Genomic DNA, 20,374 nt, shown 5'->3' with positions numbered 1-20,374 from the left:
AGTAGGAATTCCACAAATCATTTTCCAGAGAATTAAGAAACTTTCTTAGGACTCCCAAGTAGACCATACACTCATCCACAATGCTTCTGGAAATAATAACCACAATCACCATTTACCATAGGTCATGGATTCTACCAAGTGTTTTTGCATTTGCTATCTCTAAGCTTTATGACTCCTGAGCGTCTCCTGGACAGCAAGGAGATCCAACCAGTCCATCCTAAAGGAAATCAGTCCTGAATATTCACTGGAAGGACTGATGCTCAAGCTGAAACTCCAATACTTTGGGCCACCTGATGCAAAGAACTGACTCACTGGAAAAGACCCTGATGCTGGGAAAGATTGAGGGCAGGAGAAGCAGATGACAGAGGACAAGATGGTTGGATGGCATCACCAACTCAATGGACATGAGTCTGAGTAAGCTCCAGGAGTTGGTGATGGACAGGGAAGCCTGCCGTGCTGCAGTCCATGGGGTCGCAAAAAGTCGGACACAACTGAGCAACTGAACTGAGCTGAAGCTTTATGACAACTCTGCAAGATAGGTATTATCATCTCCATTTTAAAAAGAAAGAAATTACAACACTGAGAAATTAAATTCAAATAAATGTGGCTCAGCTGGTAAAAGATCTGCCTGCAATGCAAGAGACTACCGGCAATACAAGAGATGGCCTGCAATGCAGGAGACCTGGGTCCCATCCCTGAGTCAGGAAGATCCCTTGCAGAAGAAAATGGCAACCCACTCCAGTATTCTTGCCTGGGAAATCCCACGGACAGAAGAACTCGCTTGGCTATCGTCCATGGGGTCACAAGAGTCAGACACAACTTGGCAACTACACCACCACCACCAGTGACAGACTGTATTCAAATTCAGAGTTCTAATACCAAACACTTCCACTACAGCGTGTCTCCTCCAGAAAAATAGCTAAATTTCTGTGAAAAATTGTTCATTAGCTAGGTACAAAGCTACTATTATTCTCCACCCTAACTTAACAGAGACTAAAGAATATACAGACAAGAGCTCCACTAGCCTCTGGAGCAAAAGCCTTCAGTCATTTAACCACATTCCACGGGCATAAAAATTAGCATTGGCTTAAGCAGACTATTTAAAGAACAGAGGCCAAGCTGACAGGAAAGATATGCAAACTCCCAATCAGTCCTTCTTTTCCATTCTTAAGTACAGTGTTAGTTGTTTCTTACCCTTTCATTCCACAGAAATGAAGCAGATCAAACTTCACAACAACGCAGATGCAAATAAAATCCTGTAACACACTGAACAGCTATCAACCATCAGGTAATTGGATATGGCCAAGTGTCAGCCAGCGACCATAATCTTCAACATCCATCCAAAAATGGAATCGTGTGCACGTAGTTGGTAATAAAGTTCCACAAAGTGAGTAAAAAAAGATTTCTGAAACTTTTATACCCTGGGTATAAAAAGCAGAAAAAGAATACAAACATAATGTCCTGCTATCCTAATTATACTTTGTTTTCTATCATTATAAAAATTCCCTAATTCAAAATAAATGAAGGATTCATCATGAGTAAGATGGAGCCCAGAAAACTGGCCATTTTTCAGAGTTGGAAAACTGATAAGTACATTAGCTGTATATCAAGACCAACCACATGGCAAATCTATATCACAGGTCTACTCAGCTGCTATCCTTTCTATGGACCAACATAGCAAATACAGACACATTTCAGGATGACTGCCTAATTAAAAATAAAAGCAATACTGCTGAACTTGCCATCCTGCTGTGAAATAATGAGTTGCAGTTTCCATTCAAACCAAAAGCAATCTAACATAAAAACTGGCATCCCCTATTTAATTAGTCATGAGTATACACAATGGCATATATTACTGCCAGACAGATCAAAAAGCCAGTTCTTAAAACTGTATTGTCTCTTTTGGATAAGCATATTATATGCTGTTGTAACTACAATCCACCAGGCCCTAGGTCATGACATAAAACAGAAACTTAGGTTGAAAGTTGTAAAGGCATTTAAAAGAGGTTAACTAGTCCAATCTTTCCAATATTCATTGGAAGGACTGATGCTGAAGCTGAAACTCCAGTACTCTGGCCACCTGATGCAAAGAACTGACTCTTCAATCTTTCCCTGATGCTGGGAAAGATTGAAGGCAGGAGAAGGGTCAACAGAGAATGAGATGGTTGGATGGCATCACTGACTCGACGGACACAAGTTTGAGCAAGCTCTGGGAGTTGGTGAAGGACAGGGAAGCCTGGCATGCTGCAGTCCATGGGGTCGCAGAGTCGGACACAACTGAGCGACTGAACTGAACTGAGTCCAATCTTTCAGCCAATTCAACAATCCCCTCTATTAAAAAAATCAAATGTTGGGTCCCCACTAGGTACAAGGCATTATGGTATGTGCTATAATATTTACAGAGCATTTACTATAATCCAGATATTCCTCCAAGTGCTTTATATTTAATATCCATATCAGTTCTATAAAACAGATACTACAGTTGATCCTTGAACAGTGGTGGGGGTTAGGAACTCTGACCCTTGATGCAGTTAAATATATATATATATATATATATACATATATATAGTCCCCAAGTTCCTCTGCATCCAACCAGTCTCAGACCATGTGTACCATAGTATTTACTATTGAAAAAAATATGCATATAAGTGGACCCATGCAGCTCAAACTCATATTGTTCAAGGGTCAACTGTATTAGTATCCCTGTTCTATGAATGTGGAAACAAAGACATGACATGAAGGAATTACTTAACCTGCCCAAGTTCTTAGAGCCAAGACGTGGTAGAGCCAGAAATTCAAATCCAGAGCCTATGTCATTAATCACTATACTATTACGTCTCTGAGAGGACATAGAAAACTGAATAAAACATGACTCCACCCCTCCAGGAACTTAGTCTCCCAGGAGAACACATGTAAATCAATAAGTACAGTATAGCATACTAATTGTTAGTAACAGGTTAGAAGTAAGGAGGGCTTAATACTTATTGTTCTTACTTGAGGGTGAAGAAGTAGGAAAGGAAATATGTGATTTAAAAGAGGGGAACAAGGACTTTCCTGGTGGTCCACTGGTTAAAAATCTGCCTGCCAATGCAGGAGACACAGGTTCATCCCTGATCCAAGAAGATTCTACATGCCATGGGGCAACTAAGCCTGTGTGCCACAACTACTGAGCCTGTGCTCTAGAGCCCACATGCTGCAACCACTGAAGCCTGTGTCATAGCTCATGCTCTGCAACAGGAGAAGCCACTGCAATGGGAAGCCCATGCATTGCAACTAAAGAGTAGCCCCAACTCGCTGCAACTAGGGAAAGCTCATGCACAGCAACAAAGTCCCAGAGAAGCCATAAATAAACCATTTTTTTTTTTTTTAAAGATGAACAGAATAGGAATTCCCTGGAGATCCTCTGTAGCCTGGGTTCAATCCCTGGTTGGGGAACTAAAATCCCTCAAGCTATATGGTACAGCCAAAAAAATTTTTAAATAAAAATCATAAATAAAATGAAATTAAAAGATAAACAAAAAACCCAAAGCAATCTACAGATTTAATGCAACTCCTACCAAATTACCCATGACATTTTTCACAGAACTAGAACAATCCTAAAATTTACATGGATCCTCAAAAGAGCCAGAACAGTCGAAGCAATCCTGAGGAAAAAGAACAAAGCAGGAGGCATAACCCTCCCAGGCTTCAGACAATGCTGCAAAGCTACAGTAATTAAAACAATAAGGTACTGGCACAAAGTCAGACCTATGATTAGTGGAACAGAATAGACAGCCCAGAAATAAACCCACACACTTTCAGTTAATTAATCAACAAAGGAGGCAAGAATATACAACAGACAAAAGATAGTCTCTTCAGCAACTGATGTTAGGAAAGTTGGTCATCCACATATAAATCAATGAAGTTAGAACACTCTGTCACACCATGCACAAAAATAAACTCAAAATGGTATAAAGACTTAAATATAAGACTACTACTACTAAGTCGCTTCAGTCGTGTCCGACTCTGTGCGACCCCATGGACTGCAGCCTACCAGGCTCCTCCATCCATGGGATTTTCCAGGCAAGAGTACTGGAGTGGGGTGCCATTGCCTTCTCCCATTACCATCATTACTTTCATGTAAACAATAGAAAAGTGTTATAAATGCTCGTCTATATTTAAAAGCTTGCAAATCTAATCTTTTCTTTGTTGGTGGTGGTGGTGGTGGTTTAGTTGCCAAGTTGTGTCCAACTCTTGCAATCCCATGGACTGTAGCCTGTCAGGCTCCTCTGTCCATGGGAGTCTCCAGGCAAGAATACTGGAGTGGGTTGCCATTTCCTTCTCCAAAATTTAAGACATGACACCATTAAATTTTTAGAAGAGAACATAGGCAAAACATTCTCTGACATAAATCATACCAATGTTCTTAGATCAGTCTCCCAAGCTAATAGAAATAAGAGCAAAGTAAACAAATGGGACCTAATCAAACTTATAAGCTTTTGCAAAGCAAAAAGAAGTCATAAACAAAACAGAAACACAATCTATGAACTGAGAGAAAATATTTGCAAACAATGCAACCAATAAGGGCTTAATTTCCAAAATATACAAACATCTCATATAACTCAATAACAGAAAAACAAACGACTCAATCAGAAAATGGGCAGGGAACTTCCCTGGTGGTCCAGTGGTTAAGACTCCATGCTTCCTTTTCAGGGGCATGGGTTCAGTCCCCGGTCAGGGAAGATCACACATGCCCCATACCACCAACACCACCTCGCCAAAAAAAAGAAAATGGGCAGAAGATCTAAACAAACATTTCTCTAAAGAAAACATATAGATGGCCAACAAGCATATGAAAAGATGCTCAGCATCACTAATGATCAGAGAAATGCAAATCAAAACTACAATGAGGTACCATTTCATGCAGGTCAGAATGGCCATCATCAAAAAGTCTATAAATAGCGACTTCCCTGGTAGTCCAATGATTAAGACCCTGAGCTTCCAATGCAGGGGGCACTGATTCAATCCCTGTCAGGGTCACTAAGATCTGGCATGCCATGCAACATAGTCAAAAAACAGTCTGCAAACAACAGATGCTATAGAGGTTGTGGCAGAGAAGGCAATGGCAACCCACTCCAGTGCTCTTGCCTGGAAACTCCCATGGATGGAGGAGCCTGGTAGGCTGCAGTCCATGGGGTCGTGAAGAGTCAGACAAGACTGAGCGACTTCACTTTCACTTTTCACTTTCATGCACTGGAGAAGGAAATGGCAACCCACTCCAGCGTTCTTGCCTGGAGAATCCCAGGGACGGAGGAGCCTGGTAGGCTGCTGTCTGTGGGGTCACACAGAGTCGGACACAACTGAAGCGACTTAGCAGCAGCAGCAGCATAGAGGTTGTAGAGATAGGGAACCCTCCCACACTGATTGTGGGAATATAAACTGATACAACCACTATGGAGAACAGTATGGAGGTTCCTTAGAAAATTAAAAATAGAACTACCCAATGATCCTGCCATCTCACTCCTGGGCATATATCCAGAGAAAACTATAATTCAAAAAGATACATGCACCTCAATGTTCACAGCAGCACTATTTACAATAACCAAGACAATGGAAGCAACCTGAAAATGTTCATTAACTTAGCATCTACGGATATTCCAAAGAGTTTCCCAAAGTAGAAAAATGAGTCAGAGGTAACCATTTACTGAGTTGCTACTATGTTCCAAAGCCCAGTCTCTTTCCTGCCTCCTTAGCTGAGATTAGATAAGAGGTCAAGGGACCATCGGAGAAGGCAATGGCACCCCACTCCAGTACTCTTGCCTGGAAAATCCCATGGATGGAGGAGCCTGGTAGGCTGCAGTCCATGGGGTCGCGAAGAGTCGGACACGACTGAGCGACTTCACTTTCACTTTTCACTTTCATGCATTGGAGAGGGAAGTGGCAATCCACTCCAGTGTTCTTGCCTGGAGAATCCCAGGGACAGCGGAGCCTGGTGGGCTGTCGTCTATGGGGTCGCATAGAGTCGGACATGACTGAAGCAACGTAGTAATAATAAGGGACCATCAACACATACAGGACAAAAAGAAACAACAGGTAAGAATAAACCCAAAAGGAAGCATGTCACACAGGCCAAAGGTGGGAAAGACAAACATATCGAAAGTCACAAACCAGTCAAACAAAATGAAGAAAAGTGTCCATTGGATTGGAAACTACAGAGGCCAGAGTTAGCTCAGCCTACTGAAACACTACCACTAGTGAGCTCTCTTTGAGCTCACTAATTCCTTCATCAGCCTGTTCTACTACTGGAAAGTTCTGATTGTTACAAAGTTTTTCCCCCCCCCAAGAAAAGCAGTGGAAAAGCACAGTATGGGGACTTCCCTGGTGGTCTAATGGTTAAGACTCTGAGCTCCCAATGCAGGGGGCACAGGTTCGCTCCCTGGTCAGGGAACTAGATCCCACATGCCACAACCAAAACCTGGCACAGTTAAATAAATATTAAGAAAGAAAGAAAGAAAAAGCATGCCACAATATTCAAATTCTAACTCTGAAGGAGAATTAAGAATATTAACAACCAAAACAATGATACTTGATTGAATCTCGATTTGAACAAACTAGGTATAAAAGACAACTGGGGAATTTTTAATAAGGACTACTATTAGCTGTTATCAGAAAGTTATTATTAACTTAAGTGTGATAATGATATTAAGATTATATAAGACCTATTTTTGGAGATACACACAGAAATAGAAGTGAAATATCATGTCTACATTTGTGCTAAAATACATCAGAAAAAAAAAGACGTAGCAAATTTTACAAAATGTTAATAATTGTTAAGATAGGTGACAGGTAAATGGGTGTTTGTTATATTTTTATCATAATAATAACAAAAACAAAAAAGGCTTCAGAAACAAAAGATGATAAACTTTTTGTCTATTAAAAAACAAATCAAGCAAATGAATGAAGCACAGAGCTCACAAACACCAACAACAGAAATGGAAAAACCAAATGGTCTTATGTTGTGTGAATGACTTCTTCTTGCTTAGAATAAAACTTCTAATAAAGTACCATATACATATTCAAAAAATGTGCTTTCTAAAACAGCTTAGAAACTAATAAAGAACCTAATGTATAGCACAGGGACCTCTATTCAATATTCTATAATGCCCTAAAGGGGAAAAGACTCTAAAAAAAGAGTTATTATATGCATATGTATTACTGATTCACTTTCATGTACAGCAGAAACTAATACTACATTGTAACAATTAACATAATATTGTAAATCCACTATACTCTAATAAAAATTAATTTAAAAAATAAAACAGCTAAGAGGAAAGAGCAGAAAATATACCATGCAAACTGTGCTAGATAATTAAAAAAAGACCCAGTGATAGCAAAGATACTGAGATTGAAAAAGCATGTAAATATAGATAAAATTTCATGAAATGAGAGCAGCGGGAGGGGGGGGACAATTTTTCTAAAATAACATATTATTACATATTATTTAAAACATGTGTATGTTCAATTCAGTTGCTCAGTCGTGTCCAACTCTTTGCGACCCCACGAATCACAGCACACCAGGCCTCCCTGTCCATCACAAACTCCCAGAGTACACTCAAACTCATGTCCATCGAGTCGGTGATGCCATCCAGCCATCTCATCCTCTGTTGTTCCCTTCTCCTCCTGCCCCCATCCCTCTCAGCACCAGGGTCTTTTCTCAACTCTTCGCATGAGGTGGCCAAAGTATTGGAGTTTCAGCTTCAGTATCAGTCCCTCCAATGAACACCCAGGACTGATCTCTTTTAGGATGGACTGGTTGTATCTCCTTGCAGTCCAAGGGACTCTCAAGAGTCTTCTCCAACACCACAGTTCAAAAGCATCAATTTTTTGGCGCTCAGCTTTCTTCACACTCCAACTCTCACATCCATACATGACAACTGGAAAAACCAGAGCCTGGACTAGACGGACCTTTGTTGGCAAAGTAATATCTCTGCTTTTCAATATGCTATCTAGGTTTGTCCTAACTTTCCTTCATGTGACCAAACTGACACAAGTTTAAAAAATTCTGACTCTAACTTAGTAGGTGAATGATCTTAGGCATATTAATTAACTTCTCCCCTAATTTACAAATTAAAGGTAAACATTAACTATACTTCACTGAGTTGTTATGATAATTAAATGAGGACATGCTAAGGAATTCTAAAAATGCATATGTGAAGGGACTTTCCTGGTGGTCCAGTGGTTAAGACTTCAAGCTCCTGATGCAGCGGACCATAGGTTCAATCCCTGGTCAGGGAACTAGTTCCCACATGCTGCAACTAAGAATTTGTATGCTGCAAGTAAAGATCCTGCATGCCACAGCTAAGACCCAGTGCCACTAATATAAAATTTTTTTTAATGCATATATGAAGCATGAGAAACGCTGGGCTGGACGAAGCACAAGCTGGAATCAAGATTGCTGGGAGAAATATCAATAACCTCAGATATGCAGATGACAAAACCCTTATGTCAGAAAGTGAAGAGGAACTAAAAAGCCTCTTGATGAAAGTGAAAGAGGAGAGTGAAAAAGTTGGCTTAAAGCTCAACATTCAGAAAACGAAGATCATGGCATCTGGTCCCATCACTTCATGGCAAAAAGATGGGGAAACAGTGGAAACAGTGTCAGACTTTATTTTTTGGGGCTCCAAAATCACTGCAGATGCTGACTGCAGCCATGAAATTAAAAGATGCTTACTCCTTGGAAGGAAAGTTATGACCAACCTAGACACCATATTGAAAAGCAGAGACATTACTTTGCCAACAAAGGTCTGTCTAGTCAAGGCTATGGTTTTTCCAGTGGTCATGTACAGATGTGAGAGTTGGACTGTGAAGAAAGCTGAGTGTCGAAGAATTGATGCTTTTGAACTGTGGTGTTGGAGATTCTTGAGAGTCCTTTGGACTGCAAGAAGATCCAACCAGTCCATTCTAAAGGAGATCAGCCCTGGGTGTTCTTTGGAAGGAATAATGCTAAAGCTGAAACTCCAGTACTTTGGCCACCTCTTGTGAAGAGTTGACTCATTGGAAAAGACTCTGATGATGGGAGGGATTGGGGGCAGGAGGAAGAGGGGACGACAGAGGATGAGATGGCTGGATGGCATCACTGACTCGATGGATGTGAGTTTGAGTGAACTCCGGGAGTTGGTGATGGACAAGGAGGCCTGGCATGCTGCGATTCATGGGGTCGCAGAGTTGGACATGACTGAGCAACTGAACTGAACTGAACTGATGAAGCACAAGGCAAGTCCTAACACATAGTAAGCATGCAGTAAAAATGAGTTCCCTTTCCTCTCTCCCCAACCCCAACCTTAACCCTAGTTCTGGATGCTGCGAGTATATAACAAATTAAGTTTGGTTTTCTTCTTTATGATACCTTTTCAGTTACCAAGTTTTCTTCAGGGCAGATACACACAAGCCTTTAAGGTCTCCTATAGAACAGGGCATCAAGAGATTCCTGGTTATCTTCTTTAAAGTTTAGCCTTAATTACCCTCCAAATCATCAAAGGCCCTCTAAAACACAATAGCAAAAAAATGTACATGATATTACATATATGATCTAACTAGGAGAGAATTGAGGACTATTATTTCCCATAACTGTAATCTGGATATAAAAAGTATGGTTTTCAATCTTTTTTTTTTTTTTTTTGGCTTCTGGGATTTTAGTTCCCCAACCAGGGACTGAACCTGGGCCCTCAGCAATGAAAGCGTGGAGCTCTAACCCCTGGACTGCCAGGAAATTCCTTCTGATTTTCTTTTTTCTTTTTTAATTTCTTTTTATTTTTTTCAAATCCTTGTGTCATGGACTGACTTTCAATAAATCACAATGAAAGAACTGCTCTGCTACCCACAAAATCCCGACTCAGAAGGAAGTCGTCTACAAACGGTTTAGCACCAGGTTCCCCACAAACATGTGATGCATGAGGCTCATCTTCTAAGTACACCAAATGTATCTAAAATTTTGTATGCTGGAACATGAAGCTTGACACAGGATAAACTCATATTGGATCCTATTCAAATAAGCTGACATGCTAAAATACTAAGAGGATGTATGAATTTCCAAAATAATCTCTATTTTGATAAGTGTTCTCTTTTTTTTTTTTTTGGCCACTCAGCTTGTGGGATCTTCATTCACCACCAGGGACTGAAGCAGGGCCCTTGGCAGTGAGAGCACAGAGTCCTAACCACTGAACTGCCAGGGAATTTCCTGATAAATTTTCCTATTTGAATTTAAGAAGACCACTTAGGTCAGTTAGGCTACTCACCTCTTCTTTTGAGTTAGAAGGCTATTTAAGAGACTGGGGATAAAAGCAATCAAGAGAAAAGAGGAAGTTAGGTTCCTGGGGTTAGGGCCGGCTCTTCTACAGTTTACATTACAAAGTTGATGTCGAAGGAAAAATCTGATAAGAGGCAAAACAAAATTAGTAATATAAAGTATTGTCAAAAAATATTCACCAAAAATATTTTTTATTCAATCTTATTTCTCTCCCAAATGTATCATTTCTACTAAAGGGAATACTTTACAGCCATTAAAAGTGACACTTAACTACAAGCACATAAAATATATATATACAAGAATGTATTAATTTACATGCTGTCAGTAACAGAAAAAAAAAAAAAAACTGGAGACAATCCGAATATCCATCAATAGGGTGGTTAAATAAACTGTAGTATATCCAAATAATGTATTATATAGTCATTCAAAGAATGAGATAAGTTCTATATATACTAACATAGGGAGATGTTCAAGTTTCACTGTCCAGTGACCATAGTATGTTGCAAAACAAAATGTACAGTGCAATCTTATTTTTATTTTTTAAACAGTAAACATTAATATATAACCAAAAAACAATTTAGAGGCATTCATATATTAAACTGTCATCTTGGTGGAGGAGAGGATTATACAAGACTCATTTTGGTATGGAATACATTTCTGTTCAGTTTTTTTTTTTTTTTTTTTCACAATTATCTTGCATTAATTTTTGCTTTTAAAAATTTAGATTAAAAGGGGTTAGAAATAAAAATCACCCTTTCATCCCTACCACCACAGGAGCTTAAATGACATGAGATGAAATTTACGATATATGTTAAATGGGAAGAGGGAAGGGCAAAAATACAAAAACTGAATAATCAATAATTATATAAAATTATGCACTGGAAAAAAGGAATTACACCAAAGTGATAATATTGTTTTGGGTGGAAATGTATGACTCATTCTTGACTCTTACTCTAAACTATCTGTAATGCTATATTGATAATAAATATAGCAAAATGCAAATAATTTCACAGTCAATGTATAATGAACCTGAGTCTCTGAAAACATTCAATTATGAGTGTACAGAAATAAAAATATAAAAGATGTAGTAATTCAGTTAAGTTCGTATTAACCACAGCACGCACGCATGCATGCTCAGTTGCTTCAGTCGTGTTTGACTCTGCAACCCACCAGGCTTCTCTATCCATGAGATTCTGCAGACAAGAACACTGGAGTGGGGTGCCATGCCCTCGTCCAGGGGCTCTTCCCAACCAGGGATCAAACCTGCATCTCCTGCACTGCAGGCAGATTCTTCACCCACTGAGCCACCTGGGAAGCCCAACGACAGCACACTACCTGGCATTTCTTCTACTTTCTGATAGGGATTTGCTTCCTTAAAATATTTCTTTCTGATTTAAATTCAGGAAAAATATTCCACTTCAAAAATAAAAATGTATTATTTAATGTAATTATGGAGCTTTAAGAGGGCTTTTGCAGGGTTTTTTTGGTTTGTTTTGGGAGGGTTTTTTTGACCATGCCAAGCAGCTTCCCCCACCAAAGACCAAACAGAGTGCCCTGTAGTGAAAAAGCAGTCCTAACCACTGGATAACTATTAACAAAAGGTATTGGCAAACAATGCCTATTTTCATGGGTCTTCACTCTGTGTGTGTGTGTGTGTGTGTATGTGTGTGCACGTGTGTATACTTTCCAAATAAAGGTTCATATTCCAGTCTGAAATTTCATTTGTTTAGAGACGATTTTGATAACATTTCTATTATTTCACAGGCATAAAAGATTTCAACATCATTTCAGACTAGCCAGAAGGAAGCATTGAAGAAAGTGGGGAAAACCACTAGACCATTTAGGTATGACCTAAATCAAATCCCTTATGATTATACAGTGGAAGTGACAAATAGATTTAAGGGACTAGATCTGATAGAGAGTGCCTGATGAACTATGGACGGAGGTTCGTGACATTGTACAAGAGACAGAAATCAAGACCATCCCCAAGAAAAAGAAATGCAAAAAAGCAAAATGGCTATCTGAGGAGTCCTAACAAATAGCTGTGAAAAGAGAAGTGAAAAGCAAAGGAGAAAAGGCAAGATATACCCATTTGAATGCAGAGTTCCAAAGAATAGCAAGGAGAGATAAGAAAGCCTTCCTCAGCGATCAATGAAAAGAAATAGAGGAAAACAATAGAATGGGAAAGACTAGAGATCTCTTCAAGAAAATTAGAGATACCAAGGGAACACTTCATGCAAAGATTCGCTCAATAAAGGACAGAAATGGTATGGACCTAACAGAAGCAGAAGATATTAAGAAGAGGTGGCAAGAATACACAGAAGAACTGTACAAAAAAGATCTTCACGACCCAGATAATCACGATGGTGTGATCACCCACCTAGAGCCAGACATTCTGGAATATGAAGTCAAGTGGGCCTTAGGAAGCATCACTACAAACAAAGCTAGTGGAGGTGAAGGAATTCCAGTTAAGCTATTTCAAATCCTAAAACATGATGCTGTGAAAGTGCTGCACTCAATATGTCAGCAAATTTGGAAAACTCAGCAGTGGCCACAGGACTGGCAAAGGTCAGTTTTCATTCCAATCCCAAAGAAAGGCAATGCCAAAGAATGCTCAAACTACCGCACAATTGCACTCATCTCACACGCTAGTAAAGTAATGCTCAAAATTCTTCAAGCCAGGCTTCAACAATACGTGAATCGTGAACTTCCAGATGTTCAAGCTGGATTTAGAAAAGACAGAGGAACCAGAGATCAAACTGCCAACATTCGTTGGATCATCGAAAAATCAAGAGAGTTCCAGAAAAGCATCTATTTCTGCTTTATTGACTATGCCAAAGCCTTTGACTGTGTGGATCACAATAAACTGTGGAAAATTCTGAAAGAGATGGGAATACCAGACCACCTACCTGACCTGCCTTTTGAGAAATCTGTATGCAGGTCAGGAAGCAACAGTTAGAACTGGACATGGAACAACAGACTGGTTCCAAATAGGAAAAGAGTACGTCAAGGCTGTATATTGTCACCCCGCTTATTTAACTTCCATGCAGAGTACATCATGGGAAATGCTGGGCTGGAAGAAGCACAAGCTGGAATCAAGACTGCCAGGAGAAATATCAATAACCTCAGATATGCAGATGACACCACCCTTATGGCAGAAAGTGAAGAAGAACTAAAGAGCCTCTTGATGAAAGTGAAAGAGGAGAGTGAAAAAACTTAAAGCTCAACATTCAGAAAACTAAAATCATGGGATCCAGTCTCATCATTTCATGGCAAATAGATGGGGAAACAGTGGGGGAAGGCTCCAAAATCACTGCAGATGGTGATTGTAGCCATGAAATTAAAAGACGCTTACTCCTTGGAAGGAAAATTATGACCAAACTAGACAGCATATTCAAAAGCAGAGACATTACTTTGCCAACAAAGGTCCGTCTAGTCAAGGTTATCGTTTTTCCAATGGTCATGTATGGATGTGAGAGTTGGACTATAAAGAAAGCTGAGCACAGAAGAATTGACGCTTTTGAACTGTGGTGTTGGAGAAGACTCTTGAGAGTCCCTTGGACTGCAAGGAGATCCAACCAGTCCATCCTAAAGGAGATCAGTCCTGGGTGTTCATTGGAAGGACTGATGTTGAAGATGAAACTCTAATACTTTGGCCACCTGATGCAAAGAGCTGACTCATTTGAAAAGACTCTGATGCTGGGAAAGATTGAAGGCAGGAGGAGAAGGGGATGACAGAGGATGAGATGGTTGGATAGCATCACAGACTCAATGGACATGAGTTTGGGTGGACTCCAGGAGTTGGTGATGGACAGGGAGGCCTGGCGTGCTGTGGTTCATGGGGTGGCAAAGAGTCAGACATGACTGAGCAACTGAACTGAACTGAACTGAGAAGGAAGCAAACTGCAACCTGTAACAGTTCACACAACACATGACAATTTAAAAAATTCAACATTTATGATGGTTAAAAAAATTCAATGACATCTATTGCATATAAAATTTCTTAGCTCAGCATTCAAAGACTTTGCTCTACTAAAACTGGCCTAATTGTTATACCCCAGACTTAACCCTTCGTTCAAGTGTAGCTTTCCCCTCCTAACTCAGCTTAAATGATGTTCACCTCATTCTAGCTGTTGTATTCAACATCTTCTTGGTCTTCCTAACTTCATTCTCACACCTCTCCCAATTTACTCTCCAAAATGAATAAATCTGAGAATTTTTCATGTGTGACACAACGGCTCTTTGTTATTTGGCCCCTGGCCACATCTCCAGCCTCATCTATTTGTATTTCTTTACCCACAGACACAATCTGCTACAAACATAGGGAACTACTTAAAGTGCCCTAGTCATACTTTAGTGCCTAGAAGGAATATTCCTTCCCTCTGGCGTGTTTTTCTTGACCTCTTCTACGCTCTCTGGGGATCATCTCATATGGGAAGTGTTCTCTGACTCTTCAATCTCTGCTGTGTTTTGATAATGCCTTGCACAAAGCTCTGTTATAACAGTTATCATACAGTATTTTAATGGCTGCTTATCTATCCCTTTCACTGGACTATGAGCTCCATGAAGAATTAGACTTGAACTTACTCACCTCCAAATGAGTATGGCATAAAAATTTTAATATTACTGTATGAATAAAAATTTACAGCAGGAATAAACTAAAATAAATAATTATGTCATTGAACTTCCATACCTTCTATGTAAAAACATATTTATCCATCCATTCATTCAGTCAACAAATATTTATTTAGCACCTTAAGGGCCAGGCACTATGCCAAGCCATAGAGAGCTAGTGATGACAATATAGACACACACACAAAAAGAACCCTGAGAGTCTTTGAATTTGGGGAAGATATAAATAATTTAAAATCATCTCTATTTCCCAATTCCTTCTTAACAAACATGCATTAGTTTTATAATCTCACACACATACAAAGTGAAAGGTCCTCCCAAATTACAAATTCCTACCAATCAGTAAAAATATAATACCCAAAGTAAATAATGTGCAAATTTGTGAACCATAGCTAATGCAAAAGTAAAACAATTTTTAAGACCTTTTAGTCAGATTCCAATTATACCTAATACAAAAAAACAAGATTAAGTGTGCAAAAATACTTCATGATTTCCACAGTGCCTACTTTTGAAAAAAAAAAATACCATGCAAACTGTCCAAGAAAAACACTGACCACAAGATCAATACCATCCTAGTTTCCCACACTGCAGAAAAAAAAAAATTGTCATCCTATTCCATCTAATTGGAGGAGGAAATGGTAACCCATTCCAGTATTCTTGCCTGAAAATCCCATAGACAGAGTAGCCTGACGGGCTATAGTCCAAAAGGGTGCAAAGAATCAGACATGACTGAGCGACTAAGCACATTCCATTCAATGCAGAAGAGGTGACATCCTCCATACAATTTGTTCAGAAGACAACAAACACCATATTTCATCTGTATAATGATTTACGGTTTGCAGTTCACTAAGCACTTTGACCTTTACAACAATTCTGTTTTCTTATTCCCATTGGACAGATTAAAAAACTAAGGGTTGAGATGAAGAAGGTCTTTCTAACTATAACTCAAAACCAAAAGTCATAAAAGAAAGGACTGATAAGTTTGTCTACATAAAAATCTAAAAGTTCTGCATGGGAATAAAAGAAGTCAGAAGACAACAGTCAAAATGGGAAAATATCTGCAATACTTCAGACAAAAAAACATGTATTTTATCATCTTATCATACATATATATGATACACAGTACATAGTACACATAGTGTTAGTCGCTCAGTCATGTCCGACTCTTCGGACCCCATGGACTGTAGCCTCTGTCCATGGAATCCTCCAGGCAAGAATACTGGCGTGGGTAGCCATTTCCTTCTCCAGGGAATTTCCCGATCCAGGAATCAAACCGAGGTCTCCCGCATTGTAGGCAGATTCTTTACTGTCTGAGCTACCAGGCAAGCCCATATACATATATAAATACACATATATTATAAATCAAGAGAAAGAGACTTATAGAACAGTAGGAAAGAGATCTATGACTCAAAAGAAAAATAGGTAAAGAATTTAGACACACAGTTTACAGAAATGGAAATATGAGTGATCAAACAATATAAAAAAATCCTTGATCTTAATAACATAATATTTTAAAACTTAAAACTACTCTGAGCTATCATTTTTCTCTATCAGACTGGCAAAAATTCAAGTCTGATAACAGCAAAACATAATACTGCTAACACTGATCCTAGAGCCAGAGTACTTAGCTTGAGTTTCTGCCACAGTAGCTGTGTGATTTGGGCAAGGCATTTAAATTTTCTACTCATTAAGTATTCTTCTGAAAAATGGAGATAATAATTGCACCTAACCCAAAGGAGGTTATTAAGATAAAATGAAGTAATGTATATAGAGCACTTAGTATCTGGAACACAGAAAGCACCATGTAACTGTGATACAGTTAATGTTGGTGAGTGAACAGGCAACGTACATTTTGGAGCAGCAGCAAAGGAAAGCAATTCAGCAATATATTTCATAGTTATAAATGCATACATCGTTTAACTTAGAAATCCCACTTTCTACAAAGTTATCCCACAAATGGCCTTACACACATGTAAGATGGCATGCATATGTTCAACAGTCTCCATCATAGAACTACTTATAATATCACAAGACTAGAAGCAACACAATAAGGAACTAATTTATTTGACTAGAAATAAATTATAATACATCCATTCAATGAATATGATGCAAAAAAAAATTTTTTTTAAAAAGCAGGAGTTCCCCAATGACCTAGTGGTTAGGAATCTGGGCTTTCACTGCCATGTCCCAGGTTCAATCCCTGGTTGAGGAACTGAGATCCTGCAAGGTGCGAGATGTGGCCAAAAAATAAACAAAGGGTAAGAGCAAAAACCGTAAAAATAAATTAAATTTTAAAAATTAAAAAAGCAGAAACTATGTACTGAACTGGAAAGATCTCTAAGATATATTAAGTGAAAAAGTAGTTTGGGGGTAACAGTTTGAAGGTGCAGAACAGTGGGGACCATGGACTAACTTCTGCATGAAAAGTAGAAAAAATTAGATTACATATTCATATTTGTAAGCATTTGCTTAAAGAAAGTCTCAAAAAATGTAAAGAAACTAGTAAAAGCAGTCAGGAAGGGAGCATGGGAGGACTAGGAATAGGAGTGAGATTTTTGCTGCTTACATAAAATATATAAATGGGCAACTAACTATTTGAATGTATTACCTTTTCAAAAATTAATTTTTTAAAAAAAGCTCAGAGCATAAGAACTTTGCCTACAAGCATATAGTTAATCATAACAGGATGGATTACAATTTTGTCACACTGTCTTTCTGAAATTGTCAAGAATGTAAGATTTAAAAATTATCACAGGACTCCCCTGGTGGTACAGTAGATGAGAATCTGCTAGCCAACGCAGGGGCACAGGTTCAGTCCCAGGTCTAGGAACTAAGTCCATGCACTACAACCACTGAAGTCTGTGCGCCTCGTGTCTGTGATCCACCACATGAGAAGCCACTGCAGTGAGTCCGAGCACCAAAAGAAGAGTAGCCTCCAATCGCAGCAACTAGAGAAAGCCCCCACAAACGTAAAAAAGACCCAGTGCCACCAAACATTAAAAAAATAGTCACAAGTGAGACTTCCCTGGTGGTCCAGTGATTAAGACTCTGCATTTCCACTGCAGAGGGAACTAAAATCCCATATGCTACATGGTGTGGCCATAAAATAATAATAATGATGATGAAGTTTTTTATAATAAAAATAAATAAAATAAAAATTATCACAAGTAAGTTTTTCTCTGAAACAACCACTCCCTCAATAAAAGTAACACCAGTGTGACCACACTGAAGTCATCTCCATATGATGACTTGGAAAATATATATAACAATGTGAGTCTAAAATATTCACCATCACCTACACTATTCAATGCAATAATTGGGCTTCATTTCCTGGAAGATGAAATTCTCATAAAAGCCCTTATCATAGGTTTCAAAGTCCAATACAACATTCATTTTGCAGAAAAATGAAATGTACGACACAGGAATTATATTCGTAAAAATTTTCACATGGAAAGAGAATCATTAAAGCAAGTCAGCTTTCTACTCTAAATAAGCCAGAGGATGAGTACATATAAATATGAAAATGTGTAACTTTGTTTTTATAAATAACATAAGTACAAAATGTTATTGGGGATAATGGGTTGGAGAGTCTAGCCTAGCTTCTCAACATATACACTTTTAAACAGAACTAAACAGGCCTGAGTTCAGTTGCTCAGTCGTGTCCGATTCTTTGCGACCCCATGGACTGCAGCATGCCAGACCTAAAATATTTTAAATTACAAGAGACTGTTTGAGACCACCATCCCAAATATATATATATATCTGTATGAGAGAATACATCATACATCCAGTGTATCAGGCAAGTATCTGAGGATCTCAACATTAATTCACTCACAAGCACACAAGTACTTGTACCACCTAGTACTGCTTTTGAACAAGTGACAAGGAGTGTCCAACTCAATTTTGGGTCCCTTAATTATGAGCAGCCCCACATATAGGACCCAGCATCTCATCTGTTCCATTTCCTGCTTCATAGTGAGCAACTACGACATCCATATTGGTGACATAATATGTCATGTCCCTTATCCTCCCACTAGTTCAATAATCTCTATTCCCCTTCAACAGCACTGAGACAGTTACATCTTGTTTTTAGTTTTTACCTTGAAACTATATTTATATTGAACTCACAGCTTTCTCATTTTGTATTTCTTACAAAACCTAGTCTTCAACCACCTTTCTGATTGTCTCCTTATTCTCCAAGTACACTAGCCCCAATGAACGTTTTATTTCTTATAGCCCCAGCTTGGACCCTCAAAGTCCATCACATCTCCCACACTATCATTAGCAATGTAAAGTTACTCTCCATTTTATCTTTCTTTCTTGTAAATTCCACTTCTGGATCCACCCAATCATCTTTTTTGCCCTCTTGCTCTTAGGCTGCTGAAGAAGTATAAAATCCATGGTGCTAGGCCCCATTATTATAAATATTACTGGACCTACATGTGGTTAGCAATTTTTTGTTTGTTTAATCCTTAATCCACCCCTCTTTCATGTTCCATTCAAGATTTCCAAGGCCATAAAACTCAAGCCAGAAACTCACCATAGTTCCTTCAGTCTTCAAAGATAATTGACTTCTCCACAGATAACCGAGCACATCAAGAAAATAAGACCATCTTTAAACTCGCTCACTTTCCCTCCAACCACATCAGTGTCCACACTTAATGTCTATTCTTGTGGTGTCAAAAAATGAAACACTCAACATATTAAAATTTCCCCATATAAATAAAATTTCCCTTCAACCTACAAAACTGTTTCACTCATACTAAGAAAAACACACATGTGCCATAGTGGAAAGAACATAGGTTTCAGAACTAGACTTTTTTCAAATTCTTGCCTATAGCCTTCCCAACCATAAAAGAGGGATACTGCTGATACTAAACAAGGCTGTTGTGATCTATAAAGCATCTTTATGACACGTAACCTATAGAATAACCTCAACAAAGGTGTTTCACTACTATCAGTTTTCCTTCACAACCACAGTTGCTGAACAAGGAATTTTATTCACTGTTCCACATTTGTTCCTCAATCCATCATGATCTGATTACTGCCATCCATCATTCCCACCATCAAGCTATCTAAAGTGTCTTTCAAAGAAAACAAGTGATCTCCTAATTACTAAATTCAGTGGTTTCTTCCTAATTCTCACTATACTGGTATCATACACTGATAGTTACCCTCTGCCTTCCTGAGATCCTTTCTTCCTTTGGCTTCTATCATAATGCCACTCTGTTCTAGTTCTTGTCCCATTCTTTTAACCTCTCTTTCTCAGTGTCTACTACCCTACAATGATATTCTTCCTGGTCCACAGCCCTTTTCATCTCTTCTTTCAGCATTACCATCCCATACTAAGGCTTCAAATATCCTGCATATATTCTTAGTTGACCCTCAAATATATGTATATCCAGTTCCAGACTTTCTTCCGACTTTCAGACCCAAATTTCCACAATAATATCTGAA

The 20,374-nt window shown here is 38.8% G+C and overlaps 1 protein-coding gene across 5 annotated transcripts in view; it reads right to left on the bottom strand.

Moving 5' to 3' along the window:
* The window catches only part of TESK2 (testis associated actin remodelling kinase 2), a 139,281-nt gene that overhangs the window by 117,525 nt on the left and 1,382 nt on the right, over positions 1–20,374 (bottom strand). Inside the window, exons 2-3 of one of the 5 annotated variants that reach the window (XM_027537429.1) lie at positions 10,275–10,409; positions 9,386–9,522 (exon numbers count right to left, since the gene is read on the bottom strand). The exons of 3 other annotated variants lie outside the window; for them this stretch is intronic. The gene's annotated coding sequence lies outside the window, so the exon portion shown is untranslated. The remainder of the gene's footprint in view (positions 1–9,385; positions 9,523–10,274; positions 10,410–20,374) is intronic. One more of the 5 variants, XM_027537430.1, reaches the window with a different exon arrangement.

This window comes from Bos indicus x Bos taurus, chromosome 3, assembly GCF_003369695.1.
Source record: "Bos indicus x Bos taurus breed Angus x Brahman F1 hybrid chromosome 3, Bos_hybrid_MaternalHap_v2.0, whole genome shotgun sequence".
Classification (NCBI taxonomy): Eukaryota; Metazoa; Chordata; class Mammalia; order Artiodactyla; family Bovidae; genus Bos; species Bos indicus x Bos taurus.
This window is presented reverse-complemented; position numbering and strand designations above follow the sequence as displayed.